At 41.3% G+C, this 9,822-nt stretch overlaps 1 long non-coding RNA gene across 1 annotated transcript; it reads left to right on the top strand.

Annotated features, from left to right (window-relative positions):
- Positions 1–7,745: 7,745 nt before the first annotated feature.
- On the top strand, positions 7,746–8,044 carry LOC134203773 (uncharacterized). Its single transcript, XR_009977698.1, has 2 exons — positions 7,746–7,942; positions 8,004–8,044. It is a non-coding gene; the product is annotated as an uncharacterized LOC134203773 (long non-coding RNA).
- Positions 8,045–9,822: the final 1,778 nt, after the last annotated feature.

Below are 9,822 nucleotides of genomic sequence, written 5' to 3'. Positions count from 1 at the left end.
TTGAGTTCTTTTAATAATCTTTAGCAGTTCCCCCAGAATAGTTTTAGGGTTACTTCCAGAATCATTTATATTTTTTTATTGGAATTGTCCTATAATCTTTTTTGTGGTTTCAAAAAACTTTGCAAGAGAATTCGCCGGATTCTTTTGAAAATTGTTTCGAGTTAAATTTCCAGGAACGAGACGAGCCAGCCTAGGGTTAAAAGTCTCGATAATAAAAAGACAAAAACAGGAGATCCAGATGGAATAACTTGAAAAACATTAAAAAAGCTTGATGTAATATATTTAAGTACTATGGCGGGTCTTCAGTGCGAGCAAAAGCATAGGATTAATCCCAGTTGGCCTTCCGGAGATGGTGAGTTGTATTCCCGATTCGGTTAAGTATTTTTTCCAGTGGGCTTCCTGGGCATAGTGTATTAATTGTGCTTGTTACACAAAATACATACTCATGAAAAAGCGGACATAGAAAAACTTTCAATTAATAACTAAGGAAATGCTAATAAAATACTTAGTTGAGCAGCTAGCCCAGTTCCAGTTGGAATGTAGAGCCATTGCAGAAGAAGATAACTATTTTTAGCAACGCCCGGTGAGAACTCAATATGTTTATAAAGTCGCTATACCTAAAATAGAAACCACCGGTGGGAAGATGGGGCGCTATCCTAAAATAGCACTCGAGAAGGAGCGCTATTATAAGAATAGCGATGAGGACTCCCGTGGAGGTGCTCTAATAGATCTGTTTTCCAAAAAATATTGTACTGAAAAATTGATTATGATATAGTCGTGGCCCTGCGAAACACATCAAGCGCTTTCATCACTGACTTCTGATATTTTGTACGTAAAATGGAAACGAAAATTAATTTATATTAATTCATTCGTTCATTTCTTCTGGATGTCCTCATCTACGGCAGCGGCACGCTATATTAACAAACCGTAAACGTCCCAAACGGGAAACTTTTACTTACCGTTCGGCGATAGCTGCAAAACTTGCCGGCGGTGGCAACAAAGGGTCGCGATCAGGGTATCCTCGGCGGTGATTCCATACTCCACTGTAGGAACTTATCCTTCTGATAAGCACAGCGGCGCCTTTTTGCATTTCACACATGTATATTTGTCAGATTAATTATGATGCGCAATACGATCAATCCGGACTTAGTACCGGTATTCTTTGTGGCCTGACGCTATCATTAAAGTAAGCATGCGCTATTACAACGGCTTTGGATACCGCCTTTCCCAAACGGACAGAAATTTTCACCATGATTTTTTTCTTTTGCATTCGACCTGATTATTTTGCATTCACTGGGTTCACAACGATCTGAATTTCACTTTATGTTATATACACATATCTCATATTTTTTTCTAATTTATTTTCCACGAATTTCACTGATTGTAACCGAATTTCACTCATTCCAATTTACGAATTACCCTCATCGACTAGCCGTTTTAAACTGAACTGCAGCTATAAACATGGAGGGTGGGTTTTGGGAGTTTCGATCCCAATCAATTCCCAATAACGACTGCTCAGCCTGGCACCCGAAAAACTTCTAGAAAATTGAAAACGGTCACTGGGGTACCACGTATACTACCGCTAACTATGCTGGAAAATTTCCACCACGATTGGTGCTTATTTTTCTTCTGGTTACTGGAGCACTACCGTCTCACCGTCCATTCCGTCTTTGGCACACTGGTTATCACGTCTCAACGATTCCAGCACTCAGAGCCGCCAGCAGCAGTCTTCGAATAAACCGCGCCACATACACACACTGTTCTGCACATAATAAACTAAATTCGATGTGGTGCTGGGTCGCTGGTTCACTGGAGTTGAAGCGCAAGTTGAAGAAGGCTGAAAAAACTTCCTTCCGACCGGAACGGAACCGCACGTCTTTTGTTACGAGTCGCGATCACGAACAAGACTTTTCGACTATTTTCGCCACCGACAAGTACGAAGTTCGATATATAATTTATTGATAAGCTTATTAAAACACTTTTCCGACACAATTCACGACAATTCGATCACTATTTCCTAAAACAAAACTTATTTTTAGCCAGAAGTAACAATTTCACCGACGACATGTTTTTTTTTCTCGCGAATACTAACGTCTGGCGCATAGACTAACGCAAAATGAACTCCCCCAAGAAATTATGACGTTTGAGCGGGTCGCATAATGAACGCAAAATGAACTGTTGTTCGAGAAAACGACCCGCTCAAATGTCAAAATCCATCGAGTGAGTGAATTCGATGAACCCCTGCATAAGTCTATCGGTGGAAAAATAACAACAAGGTTCAAACGCTTCAATCAAACGTTTGTTTTTTTTCTCAGTCACTCACTAGTGCCTAACGAATGCCTCACGACTCACATTTTGTTTGCTGGGCTGGGAGAACATAACCTACACGCTTAGATAAGATTACCTAAAATTAGGTTTTTATTTTACCTAAAATTAGGTACTGGATGTTTACTAGAAATATCGGTAAAAATTAGCGATAATTCTCGTTAATTTTTACTTACTTTTAAGACGAGGACGTTATTTTTTACCTTAAATTAGATTTTTGTTGACTTTGTAAACATAATATTATCAATTTCCCACCTTATCGGCCGCGACGATTTGAAATCGTCGCAAAACAAATTGACGCCAAAATCGTCGCCAGCAGAAATGGCCATAAGATCTGTCAAATCAACTGTGAACAAAATTTTATATACTCAATAATCACATTATTTCCCAAAATTGAGCCCTGTTTTTAATGCAGATTGACATTATTTTCTAATAAAACTAACATAATTTTAGAATAAAGATGTTGGCGACGATTTTGATAGTGCCTAAAAAATGGTCGGCGCGTTTTGTTACCAAGGAAACAGACAATATTTCTGCTGTACTTGTTCTGGCGTTCCGGAACCTCCTGATCCTGCCGCAGGATTCTTCGGAAAACTTATGGTAAGTGGTCGATTAATAAGAGCAGATTTCCTCGCAAATTTGAACTTTAAAAATAAAATATTATAAACTTTTTTTTGCACAATTCCGGAAAAAGGATTTCTTGGTGTCCCTTTCCTCCCGGAACATTAGAGCGGCAAATCAGAACTCTGAGAAGTATGTAATGAACATTTTTAATCGGAAAACTGCTGTGCCTGTTCCGGAACTTCCTGTTACTGTCGCAGAATTCTTCTGAAAACCGATGGTAAGTGGTCGATCCTCGGATCGATCAATAAGAGCAGATTATCGCAAATATGAACTTTAATAACAAAATATATAAACTTTTGTTTTTTTTTTGCAGGATTCTGGAAAAAAGGATTTCTTGCTGTCCAATTCCTCCCAGAACTTTAGGGGCGCAAATCAATACTCTGGGAAGTAATGAAAATTTCCAACCGGAATACTTCCAGTATGAACCAGGACTTAAACATGTCACCCTTAATAAGGTCTGCTTAGCAGTGCAAGTTTTCCAATTATTTATTTAGTTGACTAAGTAAACTTTACTTCAGTACAGATAGAAATGAATCAACAAAACTCGCTTCGCAGCGACATCCCTCCAGCCGCGGTTGCGCCCCATCATGCTCGCCACTTGTACTGTTTCTGTCTGGAATTCTACGTCGCCACACACCGTTTTCTTGAACACCACCAAAGATGGTCCTGTAATGGTCCTCCCGTAATAAGAAAATACTTGTAGACCGACAATATATCTATTAATAAGATTAGGGACCGCTAGCCAGGACGCTAGGTATTCACATGCATCGAAAGATTATTCAAAAGCGGTAATTTATTCATCATGCATTCCAACCCAAGTAACCAAAAGTTCCTTTAAGAGTACGTTTTTCGCTTAAGCAGCTCAGTGAAGCTGATTAAGTGAAAAACGTACTTTTAAAGGAACTTTTGGTTACTTGGGAAGCTCCCATATTCATCTTTGTAAATAAAAACATGATGATTTGAATTTTTTGTTTTTCTTAAATCAAAACACTAAATAACAACCTATTTGTAGGTAATTTTTAACGTTTTTGCGCTACCAAAACAAACATCAAAAACCTATTTTTTGGTAAAATGTAACGACCGAAAATCGGTATTTTTTACCGACAGTTCTTGTTTACCACCATTACCTAACTTTAGGTAATCGATGATTACCGACAATTTAGGTATGTGCACTTTAGTTCGATTATCGGTATTTTTTACCGACTTTTAGATTATCCTATCTAAGAGTGTAGAAAATCGATAGCTTATTTGTTACGAAATAATGATGTCTCATAACTCTTTGAATATTTACTATTTTTTGAGCCGTGCCATCATTATGAAATTCAATAGCGAACAAGAAGAAAACATTCCCCATCGAATGCAACTTGTTGTAGCAAAATCGATTCAGGTTTAGTACTAGAAAAATTGTCTAATGTTTCAATGTGCACACACATACGCACACACACACACACGGACAGACAGACATTTGCTCAGTTTGTCGAGCTGAATCGAATGGTATATAATACTATGGGTCTACAAGCGCTCTATAAAAAGTACGTTTTGGGAGTGAAATGAAAGCCTTTCAGGTACAACTTTGTTGTACGAGAAAGGCAAAACGACAAAGATATATTTTTTCCCGTTGGTATCAATTATTTTGAATCTTCTGTGTTAGATTACTACGTGATTAGCGTGAAAAAAGCTTTGCCTTTCTGTATATTTGGTTTTTGGATTTTTGACGAAATTGTATTTTTTTCCCAATTGTATTTTATGTCCCCCCTTGGGAGAAAAAACGCGAAAATTTTTTTTTCACTTAAAATGCGTTTTCTGACTAGGACTCTTCACCAAAAAATGTAACGTACCTTGATTTGACTAATTCTACGTAAAACCAAATTTTTAAAAATCTTTTTATATTTTTGTTGTTGCCTGTTTTCCCGCTTGCCGGGCAGTGGCAACTATATTGCCACCAATGTTTTACCGCTTCGCGGGCAGTGGCAACTATATTGCCACCAATTTTTCAATGTTTCTGAACTGTTTAATGTATAACAAACATACATTTGAGTTTAATACCATGTCAACATTGTGTCCTATTGTTGTTTTTGTTAATTTATTGTTTAGATTGTAGCCTCTCGGCTGCTCAGAAGGGAAATGAGGAAGGAAGTTGTCACGCACTGGGTCGTAATTTAATTAGCACCGTTATATTTACTGCACCACCTAGCACTTACCTTGGTAGGAGCATCTATTGTCGCGTCACGTCACGGAGGAGAAAGCCAACCGAGTTCACGGACGAAAGAGGAAGAAAATTCAGAAATGGTCGTTTTCCAGGGCGGACTACCACAGACCGAGGCTTGAATACCCGTTTTGGGCACGAATCGAAAGAAAATTACAATATATATCCAGGAGTGCGTTCTTAAATGAAATGGCTATACGCAATAACTATCTTAACATTATTGGTTTATTTGGCCATTAAGCCTTTCTATGGTGAGAGGGACAAGGGTACTTGCGTATGGTTTGATGTTTCACGTTGGCTAGCATGCTGCTGGAGGGCCCTCCGACGGAATCTGGGTTGCGGCTGCCACTCACGAACCGATCGAGGGTACGACGGTCGCTGGACGAAGGCGGAATGGGGCCACTACCGTGCGGCGGCGTGTCGTATCTAGGAGCTCTGCCTGGTTGAACGTTGGGGAGGCCACTCACGGACCGATCGATGGGGCTACGGTCGCTGGACGAAGGCGGAATTGGGCCACTACCGTGCGGCGGCGTGTCGTATCTAGGAGCTCTGCCTGGTTGAACGTTGGGGAGGCCACTCACGTACCGATCGATGGGGCTACGGTCGCTGGACGAAGGCGGAATGGGGCCACTACCGTGCGGCGGGATTTCCTTTATTCGTGCACCACCCACGTCGCTCCGAACCCCGGAAAAGAAATGGCGTCGTGCCAGTCCGCGTGGTTACCAGGTCCTGGATTCGCAACGTCCTACGCTTTCCGCCAGCGAATTTTAGCTTCAGACCGTCCGTCGAGCTTTGTACGAGGTTTCTACAAGGTTGGTCGTCACTGGTCGTCGTTGTCGCTGGGGGCGAAAAGGAGTCCTCCGGGAATTGCACCCGAGGCCACCGAAAATAAAGAAAAGGCCCGGAAACAGACACGGACCTGTCCCACAGGATTAGTACCACATAGTCACTCTCTCACCATGCCCTATACTTCACCATTTTCTATTTTAACAATAGCATAGACAATTACCTTTTCTTGTGTTTATTCACCGGCTATCGGTGCGGGTTGATATTTTTTTCTTTTGTGTTCACTTCAACTATACAATTTATACAAAGAAAAACAATGAACTAACTATGTTTCTACTTTCGTATTTTACGCAAGCCTTACTATCCACTGGCTGTTAAATTGTTCCCAATTTCGCTAGAAATGCACTTCTGGTAATATATTTATAAATTTTAAACAAATGAAATCTGATCGGCGCGCACTTCTGCCGTCGGTGGCAGTCGATACGGAAGAGAACGACCAGGACCAATCTTTTAGCCTTTACACCCTCTTTCGCTGGTTCTTGAGTATTTTGAGAAGAGCCGAAGTTTGACAGCTTCGCACTTCTCAAAAGTTGGCAGCAACTTCATAGCGGTGGTGACAATTAGGTCAACTCCGTGGGTAACAGGTATGAGCTCTATCTCACCCACGGAGGGAAAAGTGTGGAGGGAGCTCATAGAACTGGTGATAAAGAAATTACGGGAAGTACATAAAATCTTTTTGCTTCGAACAGCTGGGATCGCCACCAGTAAGGCTGTCCTACTACATTGATTTGGAACGGACTAGGCGTTAGGTGCTTACTGGTGTGGGGGTCGAGATATGGGGATGCTTGTGGAGGAGCTAACAAGCTACAAATTGGAACCAACGGTTACAAATACCCCGTCATCCCAGTTCAAAATGAATGCTATTCATTCATTTTGACTAGGCAGGAGGTTTAACATAAATAAAACCGTAAATCAACATATAAATTATTTTGATTTTCCAAAACAAATTATGTTGCATATTATTTGGCATCACTGCCGACGCGTTACTCTTCGACGATTATGTCAAGAAAGCGTTACGGTGTCTTTCACCAATACAAAAGCACAAGAAATGTCAAACGTAGAATCAAAACAACAAAAAAAACGGAATAATAACTTGTTATTAGGCTTTCTGCGAGCGTGTACGCACACGCACATTGCACTCACACTTTTACTCAGTTTGTTTGCAACCACGAGCAGTTGTCACGGCAAAATCAAATGGGATTGTTTGCAACCACGAACCGTGCGTTCGTGTTGGTGAGAAATGTCGGCGAGACCCTAATGGAAGCAGTGCGAAGCAACAGTAAGTGGAATCGATGGCAAATTAAAAACAGAACAAAACAAGAGGATGGGAATTTAAATACATTTGTAACAGGTAAGTACTTTAAATTGGTTCATTACGATGTGAGAATAGGTTCATTCAGTGCAGGTTTCAAAAACTGTGCGCACAGTCAGCAGGAGCTGCCAGAAATCGTGAAGTTATGGTACCATTATTTTTTTTTTTTTTTTACAGCCTGCTCGCAGAAAAATGCAGTGAAAGCAGCCATTCGTATCGAAGATGAGACAGGTATTTATGTTTATTATTTATTGATACATTTAACTATTCTGAGCTTTCGATTGCAATGACTTATACATTGTTTCGTCAGTACAGATGTAATTTAACGATGTTTGCTTCGGCCGCAGCTAAACATAAGGATGTTTTGTACGATATAGATCGCAAAAACAGTAAGTAATTCATTTTTGGTTTGTTTTTTTTTTTTCAGATTTCCCCTGGCTTTAGGTCGGCGGCGGAGAAAACACCGATGGATTTGCCGTTTTCGTCTGCCAGCTCGTAGGCGGACGTACCAACCCGAGCTATGACGGTGCATGGGAGGTAGCAAGGTCCCAGCTTGGCATTATAGTGATGGGGGGCAGATGACTGGCGAAAGTTTCGCTTGTACACCTTTTGCCCTACCATGTACACAGGTGAGAAAGTTTTATGACGCAAATTGTAATCATGTGAATTTTTATTGAATTGTTTTTTTAGGTTTTTGTAAACGAGTTTGTAAATAGACTGGTCAATTTGAAGCTTCTTTTCAAGTCTTTCTTCATCCGAAAATTCCTCTACATCACGATCGACTTGATGTTCGTCTCCACGGCTAACAATCTCATGACCGAATAGTATTCGATATGGACTGTAACCAGTAGCACCATGAGGACTGTTGTTGAGGACGTACTCAATTTCCGGAACTCGAGTGTCCCAAAGTTGTTGGTTAGTTCGTGCATATGTTCTTATGCAGGCATTTATGGTGCGATTGAGCCGCTCCACTGGGTTACTTTGGCTGTGATGCCGCGGATTCGTCCAGTGTTGCACCCGGAACTTTTGTAGCAGTTCTTTAAAATTGGAAGACAAAAATGAGGACGCATTGTCTGAAATCAGGATTTCTGGGGTGGAATATCTCCGGAACCAACTGTATTCCAGTATTTCACAAATTTGAGGGGCTGTTATCTTGCGCACGGGAAATAATAGGCAAAATTTGGAAAAAAGATCCATCACCACGAACAAATGGGCGTTTTGCTCCGTGGTAAGGACTGAATAAAATCTATAGCGATTATTTGGAATGGTTTAGTGGCTAATCTAGGAGCACCAACCAACGGATTTTGGGAACGATTGGGGGGCTTGCATTCCTTGCAAACAGAACATCTACGAATATGTGACCGTACGTCGTTTCCTAAATTTGGCCAATAATATTTTTTCTTTATTCTAGCTATGGTCTTGTCGGTTCCCAAGTGGAGGGAATCATCGTGCTCTTCGACGAGGATATTCTCTCTCATGTCCTGGGGAACGCATATTTTCCAAACAAATCGGTAATCGAGAGAGTCGCCCTGAGTTGATACGAGCTTCTTTAGCACACCATTATCTACCCGAAAATCTTTATATTTTTCGGGGTGTTCATCGAACCTTATTTAACATCTTCGTGTACCATTCGTTGCCGTTTTGGGTTAAAGAAAGTACTTCTACCGCACGCGATAGTGTGTCAGGTACGACGTTATCAATTCCTCGACGATGTTTAATGATCATATCATGGCGTTGGAGTTCTATGCTCCAACGACAGAGACGTGAAGAGGTGCGCCAGCTGCTCCGGAGTATATACGTTAGGGCCGAAGCATCCGTGATCACCGTAAACTTCGATCCCTCGACATAGCAACGGAATTTTTCGACGGATCTAAGTACGGCCAGCGCCTCTTTTTCCGTGGCAAAATAGCGTTGCTCGGGGCCTGTTAATTTCTGAGAGTAGTAAGCAATTGGCTGTTCCATACCATCTCGATCTTGGGTCAGCACCCCGGCGATGGCTGTATCACTGGCATCGCAATGGATACAGAAGGGTTTGCAGAAATCCGGATTAGCAAGTATCGGAGCAGTAATAAGCAGCTCTTTAATCTTCACAAAGGACGCTTCTGCCGAATCATTTCATCGGATTGATTTTGGCTTGTCCTTCAACAAGTCGGTGAGTGGGCGTACCACCTGGCTGTAATGGGCAATAAAACGCCGATAATAATTACTCATACCCAGGAATCGTCGCAAAGCACGTATGCTATTAGGGCGTTCAATATTAATAATGGCCTCCACGCGATCTGGGTTTGGTTTTAGCCCTTTTGTGGATAAAATGTACCCCAGATATGGGAGCTCATGTACGCAAAATTTGGATTTTTGTACGTTTATGGATAAATTAGCCCTGTTCAAACGAGAAGCCACTTCTCTGAGTAACATGAGGTGCTCTTCAAAGGTTTCGCTCAAGACGATAATGTCGTCTAGGTAGACAAAGACTTTAGGCTCCAGTTCACCGGCACCCAAGACTCTGTCC

The sequence above is a fragment of the Armigeres subalbatus genome, unplaced genomic scaffold (genome assembly GCF_024139115.2).
Source record: "Armigeres subalbatus isolate Guangzhou_Male unplaced genomic scaffold, GZ_Asu_2 Contig223, whole genome shotgun sequence".
Classification (NCBI taxonomy): domain Eukaryota; kingdom Metazoa; phylum Arthropoda; class Insecta; order Diptera; family Culicidae; genus Armigeres; species Armigeres subalbatus.
The sequence above is the reverse complement of the archived record's forward strand: the minus strand, read 5'-3'. Positions and strand labels throughout refer to the sequence as shown.